Source organism: Schistosoma haematobium, chromosome ZW, assembly GCF_000699445.3.
Source record: "Schistosoma haematobium chromosome ZW, whole genome shotgun sequence".
In the NCBI taxonomy this organism is placed as follows: domain Eukaryota; kingdom Metazoa; phylum Platyhelminthes; class Trematoda; order Strigeidida; family Schistosomatidae; genus Schistosoma; species Schistosoma haematobium.
Genome location: NC_067195.1, coordinates 79,651,297 through 79,669,118, shown reverse-complemented (window position 1 = coordinate 79,669,118; position 17,822 = coordinate 79,651,297).

Here is a 17,822-nt window from a genome sequence, read left to right as displayed (position 1 = left end):
TATTTTATCATCCAAATTCTACACCATTTATAAATGAGTGATAGAGAACTAAACACGGTTAGCAATTCTTTAGTGTACATAAGAAATAGCAGAGAACCTAACATAATACTTTTGAACAGGCTCCCACATATATAGCACACAGCCTACTCCCACTCACGCACCTTACCAACAACATCTACAGTTTATTCAATCTTGTTTTATGCCTTTTATTCCAAAATTGGAGAGCTTTGAATGAGCCTACGATAGTACATCGAAAGCTTTTTCGAAATTTATGTGTATTACATAAGGAATTCTATCTATCCGTAGTGTAGCGATTTGGTTTGTGAACAACCTATACTTACGGAATCCGACCTGTTGATCTCGAAGCTGGACGTCTACTGAATCTCTCGTCCGGTTCGGCAACACTGTCGAAAACCTTTCCTGGTACCAATAGTAGTATGATACCTCCGTAGTTCTCACATTTGCTCAGATCTTTCTTTGATATATTGGTGAGCTAACTTTCTTCCCAGTCTGTCGATGGCACTTCTTCCTCCCAAACCTTCTTGAATAGAATGTGGAGCATACTTGCAGTTGCTTCTATGTGTTACTTTAGTGCTTCGACTGGTGTACTTTCAGGTCCTACTGCTTTCCCACTCCTGATTTGTTTGATGGCCATCCTGATTTCTTCGCTCGTTGGTGGAGTGACATCTATAGGAGTGTCTGTGTGTGCTGCTTCGATGTTCAGTGGAGCTGGTGCATTCAAGCGTTTCTCAAGATATTCTGCCCATTTGTTCCTTTGCCGTTGGATATTGATGATTGTCCTGCCTTTCTTGTCTTTGACTGGTCTCTCTGGGTACTGTATTTCCTCGCTACCCAGACTCCCAACTTTGGGGAAAATTTAGTCCATTTTGGCGAAGCCGCTATAATATATTTTGAGGAAATGAAAAAAAACAACCCAAATTTCACCAGACCTGGGGAACTCCCCAAAGTTAACTGAAGTTATTGGTAATACAACTGACTACTTAATTCTTGTAAGTAGTATAAAACAATATACAAAAGAACAAATACACTATGGTGACGTCTGTTAAAGCCTGCGAAGCCAGGTGAAAGGGGAACGGACACGATAGTTATATCATTTTAGGGAAGCTTCCCCAAACCTTTGGGTTTTCCTGGAAAACTGTTTTAACGCAAAGGCTTCTCGAAAGCCTATCGACATCACGGAAGACCTAGGAGAATGCTTACGTACATTTCTAACTGCGACGTTTTATTACTTTTCGTCGATGGCGCATTGCTAATGAAGCATAATGTTAACCGATTTGTCACGATTATCAAAAGACTGATTTATGAAATATATAAATGTTTATTACAGTTAACAAAATTACAAATGAATCATTTATACAAAGTTTTTCATTGCGTTGTAACAGCAACACCTTACGTAGACGTAGAACTGTCATTGATAATGTTCTAAAAAATAAATAAATCATTTTTAGTGTATAATAACGTGTCAAGATATGTGAAAGGTTGGTGATGTACCAACAGTATAACAATGTTCTTAATGATGCGAACAAAGAACTTACAGTAACGTCTGATAAAGCCTGCGAAGCCAGCTGAAAGGGAAACATACAAGAGACAAGTTATATCACTTTGAGTATTGATCACAAAGTAATAAGCTGTTACAGTAATTAAAGTACAGTGATTATGGTGATAAATACAATGATGATTAACATCCTGTGAATTTTGGGGAAATCCCCGAGGTGAACTTCAGTTATTGGGAATACAACTGAATAATGCATTTTATTTAAGTGGTATTAAACAATATACAAAAGAGTAGGACGGTGAACGAGTAGGAACAATGTGTGACAAAGTTAACATATGTATTATAACAAACATATTAAGTAGTTTTAGCTCACCCTTTCTTTGGATCGCCATCCACGTTTATGTACTTTATCTTTTGCGTCATACAAGAAGGCCTGGCTTGCTGTAGCCATGGCGTGTAATATTTCCTTTTCCGGGCAGCTTGCACTTCGGAAATGTGAACACAAAGCACCTACAAATATGTTAATATAGTAAAGTTGACTTACTTTGAACCGTCGAGTAAAATTTGTACTTACTAATACCAAATTTACTTCTGGTTCCGTGCAAAGTGTAAGTGTTCGCGAGTTCCGGCGACAGGAGGTATTGAAGACAAGCTTTAGCTGATTTCCGAGTATTGTCACACATTAGGTTGCATAATCTTGCCACCTAAAATTTATCCAAACACCTTTTACAACTTACGAAATGATCTCGGTATTTTTGGTTTTCTAAAGCTGCCTCTAAAGAACGCAACTCCTCATGCGTTCTTTGAAACCGACATCTCTTTGTCTACTGTCTGTTTGTTGATGTATTAAAACAAGGCCTGAAATTCGATAGACTATCCCTCATCAAAAGTTTGTATTGAATTAAAATGTACATTTTTCTATTAAATTTACTACTGTGAGGCTTATTCATATTATGTCGATGAAATGTTAGTGTACGAAAATGCGCTACGAAAATTTTGGGGATTTCCCCAAAATTTCCCCAAACATTGGAGAAGGTTTTTCACTTTGGGGATTTTCCCTAAATTTCCCCAAAATTCCCCAAAATTTCCCCAAAGCTGGCAGCTTGGGTAGTTTCTTCGTTGTGTCATAATATGGCTGTCTCATATTTCCTTCTCTTGCAGTTTTTTCCACTGTCGTTTCCAGCTCTTCCACATATTTCTGCTTATCTACCCTAATGTTCCTCTTCACGTGCTTGTTTGCTTTCGTGTATTCAGCTTGGACCTTGACTTTCTCTGCTCTTGTTCGGCTGCTGTTAATTGCTGTCTTCTTGTTCTTCCTTTGTTGAATTTTGTCCAGGATATCGATAGAGATGCATACCTTGTGATGATGCTTCTTGCCACCCAGTGCTTCCTGAGACGTTAGAGTTAGTGCTTCTTTGATCCCTTTCCAGTTGTTCTCTATAGTAGTAGTTTCTTCTTCTTTGAGCAGATACTGTGAGGCTTAGAACCTGTTGTTGAGAGTTATCTTGAGTTGGTTGTGATTGTTATTATCTCATATTAATGTTGTATTGGACATTTGTACTGCTGTTTTCCCAGCTTTCCAGTATTTGCTTAGCTTCAGTTCAGTTTCATCCTGGCCACAACCAGGTGGTGATCTGGTGATCAGCTCCGATCCTGGTTCTCATGTCTTCCATTGTCCTTCTGAATTTCTTATTGTCACAAATATGATCGACCTGGTTCCCCGTGGTGTGATCCGGTGAGACAGATCCATATAGATTTGTATATGTTTTTTTTGGGGGAATTTTGTGCCGCCTATAACCAATTTGTTTAATGCACATAAATTTGCCAATCTCTCACTACCGTCGTTCCTTTCTCACAGTCAGACCATGCCGTCCCACAATATCTTCATATCCAGTGCTGTCCATTCCTACTTTTGTGTTTAGGTCTCCGATCATGATGGTGAGGTGTTTTTTGGGTACTTCAATATGATTGATTGCAACCTCTCATAAAACTGATCTTTATTGGTGTCATTGCTACCATTAATGAGCATATTGCATTGGATAATATTCATTGTTATTTCCACTTACTTCGTTTTGAACGGTGCTTTGGTGATTCAGGGTCCATGACATTCACATCCTATTAGTCCTTTTCTTGCTTATATGAGCCACATTGATCCAAATCCTTGTGTGTGTGAAGCACTTTTTCATGACAGATTTCAACAGAATAACTCCGCAAACCAATCTTTTTTATTTAACTCGTGTTTAATATGTTACACGTTTTCTGGAAAGCGTCAAATAGTATCTCATTCTTACCTCAAACTTTTTATTGTTCCTCTCATTCTCCCACATTATTCGGACATTCCATGTGCTTATGTTCATTGTTGCTCCAATTTTAAGAAGAAGGGACGTCTTTTTGGCTCTCGGAGAATGTCTGGTTTGACCACGAGGCGTCGGAATTGTTCTATACGATTATATTTCAACTTTCAGATAAGATAATAAATGGTCTAAGTGATCGATTTTGGTTAACGTTTTCTGTAACAATGTTATTTTCTACTGGTTGAGGTTGCTGACCACTTGCCCCACATACTTTCTTTTTCCGGATTTAGGCTCTGCAGTAACCCCGGAAGGACTACATTCGGAGTTGAGCTTAGGAAGTGAGCACATTAAATAATACTAGTTGTTGTTACTACCACGTTGGTTGGAAGGGAAATGTCCTGAATGTAACCTGTCAAGTTAGGGAAACTCCAGATTTCAGACCGCAACTCTATTGAGAAACAGATTTCTGAGCCATCAACACTAACACTGTTATACCGAACATCTACCCCCTTGTAAAGTATTTATATCGAAAGGCTTTAAAAATTTGTTCTGAACAACAAGCAGAGAATATCGAGCACGAGGTTGGGCTGTTTGAAGGCATAAAGTTTTATTATCCACTCAAGTAAAATAAGAAATGTATTTCCTCCCTAAGATAATGAAGTAGGAATGGATTTATTCTAATAGCAGCAGTCTGTCTGTGAATAGTGCCGATAACAATCCCACCTGAGTAGACTTACCTGACGTCATTTGATAGAATATCAGCTTTAACTGTACTTAATCCGGGGGGGGTCTGAATTCTTACTTAGGTGTGGCAAAAGAGTTCGATTCGCTCCTATTTCAATGCGCTAAAAAAGTCTTTTAGTGCACATATGACCGTTCTGTGCTGTCTTTCGTTTTTCATTCAAGACCTAGGTACGGTGGTTTATGCACATTCCCAACCCTGCAGTATTTAAGCCTAAACAGTTTACGAACTGTTATGAGGAACAAGTCTCGGAGTGTTTCCCAGCACCATATTAGTTCCAGGGATTCTACAATAATTCGTGAGCTGGAGTGAGATAGTTTGGATTTCTTCGATTACGGAACGACGGGATTTGTCACTTATTTGGTATTTTTCAGCTTACCACATTCTTTTTCAGTCAACTGGCCTGCAGCAACCGACCAGTCTGTTTAGATAGCTCGATCCCTACTTGCTAGGATTTCTGCCTTCGCTAACTTTCGATTGGGGGGTGTGTATTCGTAAACAGTGTCGTGAGTCACAAACTCAACGTATAACTATTATGTGAGTGGTTTGACAGACGAAGTAGAAATTTAAGTCGTTGATATAATTGAAATGTTGTGTGAAGATAATATCTGACAATGATGGTTCCTGTTTAAAGTTTAAAGATATCGGCTGTTGTCACATTTTTGTCGCACTCAGAACTAGTAAAAACATGTTGTCACCGTGACATCTACTTGACATCGTGAGTTCGAACCAGTAGATGTGTGGTGAGTTGAAACCATCGACAATAGGATCATCATCAACCTTACTCCAGCTACAAAAACAGTTCGGAACCAAACATTTTGCAAGATAACTCGGAATATGATTTATTGCAACTATGGTTAATAAACTGTGTTTGGTCTTGATTCTATAGATTTCATGTGTCAACATCTTAAGCTCTCGATGCACTCTTTTACTGACGTAACTGACTCCTAGCATGCTATATTTTACCTCTAAATCACCATTAATAACCCTATCAATCTCATTGCAGACGTACTTAGTGATTAGTTCTGCTTCTACGACAGTGGTAGCATCCCTTCTCAATTCTTGTATTTGTAGTGGTTTAAACCATCTAGCTCAATTCGTATTTTACTCATATAGAAAGATTTATGTATCTCTGTTTTTTGCATAGACAATCAAAACAGCTTGTGAAAGACCTTGCAATACTCGTCGAAATATATTATTTATTTTCTACAAACTATTTCTGTCCAAAAGCTGCTTTCGGGCTAGCTGACAAGCGGCTAAATATCATTCTTGTTGTTCGAGGCTTCTCCCCATACCGTTATCAACAGAACTGTATGTTCGTGGCTCTGGCTGTTTATAAGTCAACGAGGTTTTCACCGGCATTATCATGTTGTCCTTCTGCCATCAACAAAACACGAATGAAACCTTTCTGTGTATTGAATGTCCATCCTAATGGTCTTCCTTGCATTTCCCTCTGTCGGTTCAATACACAGAAGTATCACACCCTCTAAACCAGTCAGATGTGTTGTTATTTCCAATCATCATAATCCCCATTCCTGGTTGTTCTCTGTGTGTGACGTTTGTGACAGCTTTATTTCAGCATTATCCTGTTACATCGTTCCATGTCAACTTCATACTTTTTGTCTCTAGTTCAGTTATATCGCATTCTGTTCCAAGGTACAAACTTTTATGATTCATTAGTACTATAGGCCTACTAATTTCAACACTATATACTTTTCTTAACACACACTCTGTCACATATATACTCTTGGAAGTAGTAAAATATCTCCTGAACACTTTAGAATATAATCAGCTCCAATAGATAGGCTAAAGTATGACCACATTTATTTCGGAATGACTGTCAGGATATATAAGCTACATGGCGGATTGCTTTACTGCTGACGTATCAGATAGCAGAACCATGCACACTCAGAGTGATGTTCTATTGTTTAACCTCAACGGTTAATGACCGTCCTTAAGAACAACAGCTGAGATTTATGAAAACGTTCTTCTCAAGCAAATAATAAAACATGGCAATAAGTTACTGAATATCTTATTAAAATCATAAGCAGCAAGACCATTGTATCAAGCCTCAACGTTCTTAAGATCACTATCAATACTCATCATCACTTCATGAAGAATAACTCCGACAGAACTTGTACCCAATATGAATATATTAAATATTAACGAAAAAGACAGAATTTTCAGTTATCAAAAACTGTAAAGGCTAGTCCAGTGAACACTGAAGAAAAGTGTTTTTTTTGTAATCTAACCTTTGCATCTAAAAGAAGTTTGTGCAATCACTAATACTAACTTGACCATTGATATAAGGGTAAGTTTTTAGGTGAACTTTCATTAAACCCTTTCTCCCAGAAATATTCGAATATTTTTTTAAAAAATTTCCTCCACTTCTATATTTTCACATATTCTCAGCATTCATCTCTTGATTCTTATAACACTATTATAATACTGATCTATCATCGAAATATTTTGCTCTTTTCCTTTTATATATTATTCAATGTAGCAACTGACCAATTTTTCAAATAATTACTCTGATCATTATAATCTTCTTCTTTCTTTCAATTACTTAATATCACATTATGCAACCCAACTACTCAATGAGTGTAGTATAAAGTCATGATGAAAAAGGATTTCAAAAGAAGTTTCTGTTAAGTTCGCTACTTGATTAACTCACAATACGGTTTACGATTACGGCACTCGAAAGTTGAACCTCACCGTCGCAAATCAGAAGACAGAAGAAAAGCTGGCGAAGTGTTTATTTGGTAAGAATCAATGTATACAGAAAATCACGGGTATTTATAGATATTAGCATTTGTTAAATCAACATTAGATTTTGGCCAATCCGCTAAGAGACATATCATGCTACTGATCAATAGTAGCATACCACGTTAATATTCCTAGAAAGCTCCATTATGTTCTGATTGCCTGGAACTCTTCGGCTCCTTTAAGGCCCTTAGAAGCTCCGTTGTAGTTCTCGGTTGCTAACTCAACGATTCCTTTGTTCTTTGCTTTGTTTTGAATAAAAAATATATTATCCTGGTTATCTTTCAAATAGGAAACTTATATTTAATTACAAAAAATACCCAGAAACTCTGTGATTTCTTTGACAGATTTGTTAATATCATAAGCTAAAATGTTCTCTTCTATTAGTCATTTAGTAATTTATTAAATTTTTCATTTTAAAATTTACGGATAATTTTATGTTAATGGTATAATTTTACTGTCTTAAATCAAGTTTTGCATGGTTACTATGGTAGAGAAGCTCATTGTTAAATGCTTCTCATCTTTCATTGATTCATCATCTAATATCAGTTTGTGATAAATACAACTTGGTAACTGGATTAAATCTTCGACAAAAATCTGGTAAAATTACTTGAACTTTCTTGATATAAATAGAATTCTATGAATATTAATGAAAACTGATTGTATTAAAAACAATGAATTTTATTTTTACAAATAAATATTTAACATTACTACTGTACTGTGGTAGGTATCGAGTCGCTGTTGACTATGATCACCACTATAGGAAGACTACGTGCCAGTTACCAGGTTAGACCCATCCGCAGGCTAAATATCAGAAGGCAGTTGAAGATTGTAGTAAGATGTATTTGTTGGCAATCTTGTAGTATCGAAATAATACCGAGATCGTGCAAAAAACCACAGGCGAGACTACTGAGCGTACGAGAGCTCGTGAAAGGTTATAGACAACGGAAGAGTGTGTTTTTTGGTACACTTTAACAAACAAGTACAGTAAAACAATCACTGGTACAATTGGTTATGATAATAAATGTTTCATTTATACCAATCACGTTCTCTTAATAAAAGAAGGTCACTACAGTACTTTTATTTGATTAGTCACATAATTCAAACATATTCACAATCAAAAATGAGATAACATTAAATTACGATATGTTCTGACCCCTTTTATTTCAAGTAAAGATTTAAAAAAGCAAGTTAATTAAGTTAAATAATAAATCTTATTTGTGATAAGTAAACAGTGTAGATTATGAGTGGAAACTCTCAATAAGAACACGATGAAAAAACAAATATTTATATTTGAAAATTTACTTTTCTTTTTCTTAATCAAACCAAACAAGCTTTAAAAGTGGAGAATATTTTGAACTAGTAAATTTGAACTAAAAGTATTGCTATAAACAAAGATGGATAGTAGCTAGCAGTAGAATCCAGAATGCACGTTTCGTCGCAGATGGGACTTGTCAGCTGGATGCATCTGCATACCAGAATTGATGTCCACTCCGGGACTCAAACCCAGTACCGTTCACTTCGAACGCCGTCACGTTATCCATCAATGGGAAGATACAAGCAAACAACAAGTGAATTTAAAATTCACCCCATTGCACAAGCAGGTGGTTATCAGAACTCAATAGCTAAGTGGATAAAGTGGTGGTGTTTGAAGTAAAAACAGCACTGGGTTCAAGTTCTTGAGTGAACATCAACTTGGATGCAGATACATCCAGCTGACGAGTCCCAACTAGGACGAAACGCGGGTCCTGGATTCCACTGCTAGCCAATATCCATCTCTCCCTATAAAGCCTGTGACTTAAGACAATATCGAGGCAATACGCAAAGGATGCACATATGCAAATAAGAGACTGATCAATTGCAGCCCTAAAACGACAATGGGAATATAGAAGCAAACAACACCAAGTGAATTTAAAAATGTTGCTTCTATTGTATGTACAATTTTTTAAATATTTACCAATAACAATATTGCTATGTGAACTTTTTTAACACCCTTGAGGAAACTACAGAAACAGCCTACTGTGGAAGAGAAGAAATTAGCTTCCAACCGAAGAGGAAATTAGTAAAAGACAATGTTGGTGGACAATCCATACATTGAGGTAATCATCAAGCGCTAACTTAGAATCCTGAATGGAAACGGAAAAAAATGAAAAGTCTAAGAACATACTACGTTGAGAATTAGAAGCAGACATGAGAAAGATAAATGATAACTAGAAAGGATTGCCTAGGACAGAATTGGATGAAGAATGTTGATGGGTATCGTATGTTCCTTTACAATGGGTAACAGACATAAGTAAGTTAGTTAGTGAGTTAAGTTATCTATTTGATTATTCATATTGTCGGCTTTATTCAATAATGAAAAAGTTGACAAATGAACTTTTTTCCAGATGGTTATTTAAAATTTTAATGAATCTAATTATGTTGATAATGATGATGATGATGATGATGTGTTGATCTTATTTAATAAATTATTTCTTCTTTTTTGAATAATCGATTATGCAAATTTTATTCAATCAATCTATCAGTTAATCAATCAATCAATTCATTTGTTCTTTTCTTTACCAGAATAGAGTTTAGGTTATGTAAATCATGAAATAGACAATCAACAACAACAACAACGACGACGGCAACAAAAACAACAACGACAACAACAACAAAGAAAGAAGAGAATGTAAGTTTTAAAAACAAATTAGATCCGTAAAATATATTCATATTATTAAACTAAGGGATTACAGTTAGTTGAATGAATAAACTATTTCTATTCAATGTTTTCTTGGTGAAATAGGAAAATGAGATGCATAAATATTTGTCTTCTGAATATGAGTCATCTATTATAGGAGTAATAGGAGTTTTACATTTTTAATCATCATATTAATAATAATAATATGATAATAATATCCATTCTTTTAATCTAGGACTCGAAAATGGTCCTATTGTGGTGTGATCTACTTATATCCACTTAAGTAGTATATAACGATAGTCAGGAATAGAATGTATTTCAGTAGAAGATTGAGAAGGAAAGGATGGCAACGGAAAGTAATTGGTATTAACATGTATGAACAATGAAATCTGAGACGATGAACTGATATTTGCAAAAGGAACAGTCAAGTTGGAGACAATTCATTAATATTTTGCAAATTAACCATTTATTATATAGTTCTCTAATGTTAGTGAGATGTTCTGTAACGTTGTGCTCAAATGCATTAGTTTGTCCTCACCTGTGTTCTCCTTCACTACAAGATAAGTAAATAAGTGATTGAGTTTTTTGTGGTTTAGATCTATGGTGATAAAATAATAAGTGTACTTGTTGATGAATACCAATAAACTTGATATCTGATCTTAAATCTGCTTATTAGTAATCTATATGCATTTTTCAACAACTACAGTATAATTTCGTATCATATCTTTTGGATGAGTATTAAATTTTATTTGATGAACAACAACATTAATGTCTGAAGCTAAACACTACTATCATTGAAGTGACTACTTTTATGAATTTGGTATTCATCTTGTTGTGCTAATGAAGTGTGGCAACTTGGATCGATGAATATATGTGCCTGGTCCTACTGTGGTGTAAGCTACTTATATCCACATATATAGTATATAAAAGATGGTCAGGAATAGAATGTATTTCAGTAGAAGATCGAGAAGGAAAGGATGGCAACGGAAAGCAATTGGTATGAAAATGCACGAACAATGAAATCTGAGACGATGAACTGATATTTGCAAAAGGAACAGTCAAGATTGAGACAATTAACTGATATTTCGTAAATTAGGTATCTACTGTATAGTTCTCAAATTTTAGTGAGATGTTCTGTAATTTTGTACTCAAATACATTCCATTGTCCTACTTGTGTTCTTGTTTACTACACTACTTTTAGCTGACTGACTGACTAAAGCTAAACATAAATAACCATTTCGAAAAGGTATCGAGTTAATTAACTACAGAGTTAATGTTCTGTGCTAACAAGTTTATTAACTATAGACACTGAATACCTAGTAAACGTATAAATTGTACAGATAATCTTGAATAGCTAAAAGCTGTAAATGGAGATTTATAGATTTTAGTAAATATTGGATGGGAAAAAGTCTTGCCTAATTAAAAAATTCAGTCAGTAATTGGCGCTAACTTTCTTAGGGTTGTAAAACAAATTAGCACTCTAATTTAATTGAGAAACGTGTTCATGTGAAGTTTCGATCTCAAAATGAGGATGACATAATTAGGAGAAATCAAGCTACAGAAATTTAGTGTGATTTTCTTTAGAGTTTAAATCCATGGAACATTTAACAGAAATAGTCATTTTGTCAAACACTGATAGACAATTAACTATTTGTAAGTAAGGATGGATGGTGGCTAGCAGTGGAATCCAGGATGCGCGTTTCGTCCTAGTTGAGACTCGTCAGCTGGATGTACCTGCATCTCAGAGTTGATGTTCACTCTAGGACTGAAACCCAGTACCATACGCTTCAAACGCCATCGCCTTATCCACTTAGCTATTGAGTCCTGATAACCACCTGCTTGTGCAATGGGGTGAAGTTTAAATTCACTTGTTGTTGTTTGCCTGTATCTTCCCATGGTTGTTTCAGGATATGAAATATGAGATGCAGGTACATCCAACCGGTGAGCTCTAAATAAAATGAAACGCGCTTCCTGGATTCCACTGCTAGCCAATATCCATCTCTCCCTATAAAGCCTGTGACTTAAGACAATATCGAGGCAATACGCAAAGGATGCACATATGCAAATAAGAGACTGATCAATTGCAGCCCTAAAACGACAATGGGAATATAGAAGCAAAAAAACACCAAGTGAATTAACTATTTGGCTTATTTAGAGTATCGTTAATCTATAGTATATCTTGACCGATCTATTTCAGGAAAAAAAACGAATATTCAAACCGACTGAATTTTCAAAGGGTGTTTTGGATGGTGATTTATTTTACATATTGAATGATTCAAAAACGATACGTGTTTTAGTTTCCTGTCTTAATTGACATCAACTGGAGAACTACTAGGAGCCAAAATTTTCAGGGTTACTTTTACGCATTGCCTTGAAACGACTAAACAATACACGTCTATTCCATGCCAAGTCAAATAAAGACGATTTCATTTTAATGCTTGTCATAAAGTTGAATATATGAGACAAGAACAGTTGATATGATGAAGTAAAAGTATCATGTTTGCTTTGAAAAACATTCAGATACTGAATCCGAATTTGTATGAATGCATACTTCCATACAGTTTTAAACTGTGATAAAACAGCCGACAAATGTTCTTCAATCTTCGGTAGTTCTTTAGTGGATAATAATTAATCAAGCAAACACAATATAAAGCAGATCTTTGACTGATCTTAGAAGAGAATGGATTTCGTGGTTTTTCCAAGCTTTTTAATAGTATACAAATAGATAGAAATTTTCTTTTTATCTTGAATGGACATTCATGTTAAGATTATTGTTTTCTATATTCCATGGATTTTTTTTAAATTAAATATTTATCAAATTAAACTGTAAACAGTGTTGTTTTGCTTTTTAAACAACGTTCATTATCTAACTTAGATGGTGTGGAATGAAAAATGATTTTAGAGAATAATATCAGAAGGGGATTTTGTAGCCATTTTAGTAATTTAACAGTTGATTTCGTGAGTCAGTTGAAGCTAGACCATCATGGAAAACCTGAAAACACTGGATGGCCGTTTCGTTCTGCTATGGGACTCCTCAGCAGTGCGCATCCACTATTCCACCTCGCGAGATTTTAACTCCAGGAAATATCTCATGAAGACAGTTATGGCCATCCAGTTCTTCCGGATTTTTCATGATGGTCTAGCTTCAATTGACTGATGATCTCAACTATTGAAATTAATGTAATACCCACAAAACCCCTTCTGATAATAGTATAAATGTCAAATTAAGTTAGACTAAACTAAAATCCTAACCACAGTACTTTTAAACAAAAAACCTATACATATGAAATAGCTGTACAAGTGTGAACAATGAGAGTTTATTGTAAAATTTACTTGTTATAGAAATAATGAAATTATGTGGCTATTTATCTCATAGACATATTATCGGCTTATGAACAAAGGGATTAAGTGATGTAAAGAATCGTCTATTTCAATGAACACATATTAAATAATGGAAAAGAAAATGACATCAAGGTAAACCAAGAGACAAAATCCAAAACGTGGCAGTCAAAATTATATATCTAAAGGTCATTAGGTAAGAAATAATACTGAATTCTATATCTTCAAAATCAGTAAGTCCAAGGGTTAAACAAAAATTTTCAGTAATTTTATTACTCTAGGCTATAATATAATAAGATAAAATAAAAATCAAGTTTTATAACTTCTTATTTGATAAAAATTGTTGACTTTTATTCTCTTAACAGTTGAATTCATGAGTCAATTGAGGCTAGACCATCATGAAAAATCCGGAAGAACTGGATGGCCATAACTGTCTTCATGAGATATTTCCTGGAGTTCTAGTATGAAGCAGTGACCAGTGGAGATCAACCGGGTCCGTTGTGAGATAATAACTCACTGAAGACAATGGTGGATGTGTCGCTCAATTTTTTGGATTGGTTGGAGTTAGACATTATCACCATTGGATACCTTGGCAATGGTCAAGATGGCAAGTGCTCGCGCGCGAGACCGATATTTCCTGGATTCGAATCTTGCGAGGTGGGATAGTGGATGCGCACTGCTGAGGAGTCCCATACTAGAACGAAACGGCCATCTAGTGTTTTCAGGTTTTCCATGATGGTCTAGCTTCAAATGACTCATGATCTCAACTATTAAAATTTATATTATTGTTAGTTGTTATCAGCTTCTTATAATATGAACACATAGGTCCATCGTTCCCACTTATTGAATTTTTGGATCAGTTTTCTTGTTATTTTCTCGTCTAGATTTCATAATACATGCTTCTTTACATATTCTTTTAACACATAAAAATCTCTCAAATGAACGGAAATCTATGAAAGACTGAAACTTACATAGAAATGTTTAGTTATGTTAACTTTGCGTTTCCTAAACAAGGTAAATAAGATATTCCTTGTATAATAAATTATTATATGTTTGAAACAATACAAAACAAAAGCATTCTTCTAACTATATGCCCAAATCATATATAACCTGATAAATAGAAATTATATATACTACTACTAGATATAAGCTGATGAACTATGCTTTTTTCTTTCGCTAAAGCATGCAGTTCTATGGCTTACAATTTTATCATTATCATAATTATTGCATTATCTCGTGGTCGTTGATTATGAATACAGTGGTCTTGGGTGCTGTTAGGGGTATGAGGGCGGTTATCACTTCCCGGTTGCACACACCGTTGGAAGGGTTCTTCTTGAGGTGCCTGAAAAGGAAATTGGATTAGAGGTGGTCTTAGTGACCTGAGAGCGTGACCGCAGTGTCCAAGGGACAACTGCTTGAGGTCCGTCACATACAACCTTTTTATGGGTAATTTTTGTGTTAGCTCCGTACTTGTTGAGACCTTACCGCCGGAGACGGATATCCGCGGGATAAGGCAACGTGTGCATTTTTAGGGTCGACCTTATCTAACCCCACCCCTCCTTGTGGGAAGGCAGCATCGCTGTCACGCTGGTTGTCTGAAGGAAACACCTTACTGCTGTCACACCTCTGTACAGTCAGCAGTGCGACTTCGCCTTCAGACCTTAGGTTTGTTGCTTTTAGTCTTACCGCTCTTCAACCGACCTTTCTGACATGGTAGGACCTTGAGGAACGGTTGTTCCAGTCAGTATAGCTCGGTTGCTTCATCACGATAGGCAAGCCCGACCACCACGTCAAGGTAGCAACAACGGTTGAGGATTACCTCGTAAATATGACTTAAAGTAGATTTTGAATAGGAAGATTAACAATCAATTCTAAGGTTTACGTTTTGTCAGAATTGAAACTCATCAGTTAATTGTACATATATCCTGAAATTAATAATTTCATTAAAAATTAAATATGATACTCATCAGTGTAAACATTGGAATTATATCTATACTCATTTATGAATGGAATAACTTGTTCAACAATTATAAAATATCATTTTCAGTTTAAAAGTACAAAATGTAATCAATATGTAACTTTGGTTGCTATCCAGATACAGTTTTTAAAGAGTCGTTATATCAATAGGAAGTGATCAAGTTAGTGATAACAATATCATAGTAAAGAATATATATATAAAAATCCTTGTAACCAACGGTACTTTCTATTGTTATACATTTTTAAATTTTCAATCCATTCATTAAAACTATGACTAATTGATATACACTTTTGAATAGTACAAATAAATTAGAAACAATAATGAAACGTACAAAGATATACATGGCTAGTAATCTGAACAGAATTGTACTGGTATTATACGTGATTTAACTCGTGAATAGAATGTAGGTCCCAGGTGACTAAAAAGATTTTCATCGTATTGTAATTTCTTAATAGGATTGTAAAGTTTTCACTGTTTTCTCTTTGGTAACATAGTGAAAATTCGAGGAAAAAGAGATGAACTACTAAAATTTATCGATAAGTAACTGACTATTTGATTTCCAAATATGGGAAGAACCAGTCAATACGAGTATTGATGGCGCATATATATATCTGGTGCCCCCTTGTACCAATATTTATGTGTTCAAATAAATAAATAAATATAATTTCAATAGTTGAAATCATGAGGCAATAGAATTTAGACCACCATGGAAAACCTGGAAGCACTGGACGGCCGTTTCGTTCTATCGTGGGACTCCTCAGCAACTCACATCTACGACCTCGCCTTGCGGGATTCGAACCCAGGACCTATCACTCCCGCGCGTGAGCACCTAATCATTAGACTACTGAGCCGGCACCCGGCAATGTTAATGTCTAACTTCAACCAATCCATGAAATTGCACCACCGTACACCATTGTCTCCAGTGAGCTGATATCTCACAACAGACCTGGTTGAACTCCACTGGTAACGGCTTCTTACTAGAACTCCAGGAAATCTCTGGAAAGCAATGGATGCTTCAAGGTTAAATATTATGGCTGTGAGAAAGTAACGATAGCTAATTGTCTTCGAAGTATAAATCAATCAACCATCCTTGCTTACAGTGCTTGTGGCTTAATGCAATATCAAGGCAATCCACACATGATGCACATATGTCAATATGAGACTGATCAATTACAGTTCTAAACATCAATGAGAAGATTCAAACAAACAATACCAAGTGAATTTAAACTTCACCCCATTGCACAAGCTAGTGGCTATCAGGACTCAGTAGCTAAGTGGATAACGTGATGGTGTTTGAAGTGAACGGTACTGGATTCAAGTTCCGGAGTGAAGATCAACTCTGGGATACAGGTACATCCAATCGACAAGTCATAACTGGAACTAAACGTGCATCTTGAACTCCATTGTTAGCTACCAACCATCTTTGCATATAATAAATCTTAATAGTTAGCAAGAAGATGTTAACAGCAACTACAATGAGAACGACCCGTGAAAAAATGAAGTGTTGACCAACTTTATTTTTATTATCCTCCCTAAATACTACATGACAGTTTGATAATCTTATTATGATTGATTTGTTTTAAAAATTCCTTGTTTTTCCTACGGTCTCAATCTAGTCTCCTTTGAATGAATTCATTCAGAAATTCATGTCAAGCTCATTACTATCAATATTATGTTTTAGTAAGGACAGAGTAAGTGAAATTTTTGAGTACTGAAAGTATTACTACTATTACTATCGTATGGTAATAGTAATAATAGCAATACTAGTAAGGGTAGAAAGAGGAAGACGAAGGTCAGTAAAGAGGCGCAGAATCACATAACTATCATAGTGATTACTATTATTATTATTAACATTACCATTATTAAGACATATTATGTATGTATGTGTGGGTGTATACATCTAACCTGGACAAAAGCACAAAAGTTTATATTAAATCACTGAAATGATTAACACTAAAATCGAAGTATAAATAATGAAGATTGATAGAATGAAAGTAGGGAACGTGTTTTCACCGACATAATTGTGAACACGCTATAACCGAATGTGTTTACTTTGGTGCATACCAATGTAAAAAATTGTTTTAAAAATGTTATTAAATTTCATAGATAGATAGATAGATAGATAGATAGATAGATAGATAGATAGATAGATAGATAGATAGATAGATAGATAGATAGATAGATAGATAGATAGATAGATAGATAGATAGACAAGAACTTTTTAAACAATTACTTAGAAAATTATGATTTATTAAATCATTTCATTTTTAAACCTCCATGGTTAATTGTTCTTATCATAGTTACCGGAAATTTCTACACAAATTTATAGACACATACACAACTATGATGATGGTGATGATAATAATAATAATAATGATTTTATTGCTGATCTCTTCTTTAATTTTTTTTGGTTATTTATGTAATTTTTCAAATTATTGAAGCTCATTTTACTTGCATATTAGAAGGTACCGAGAGAGAGAGAGAGAGAGAGAGAGAGAGAGAGAGAGAAA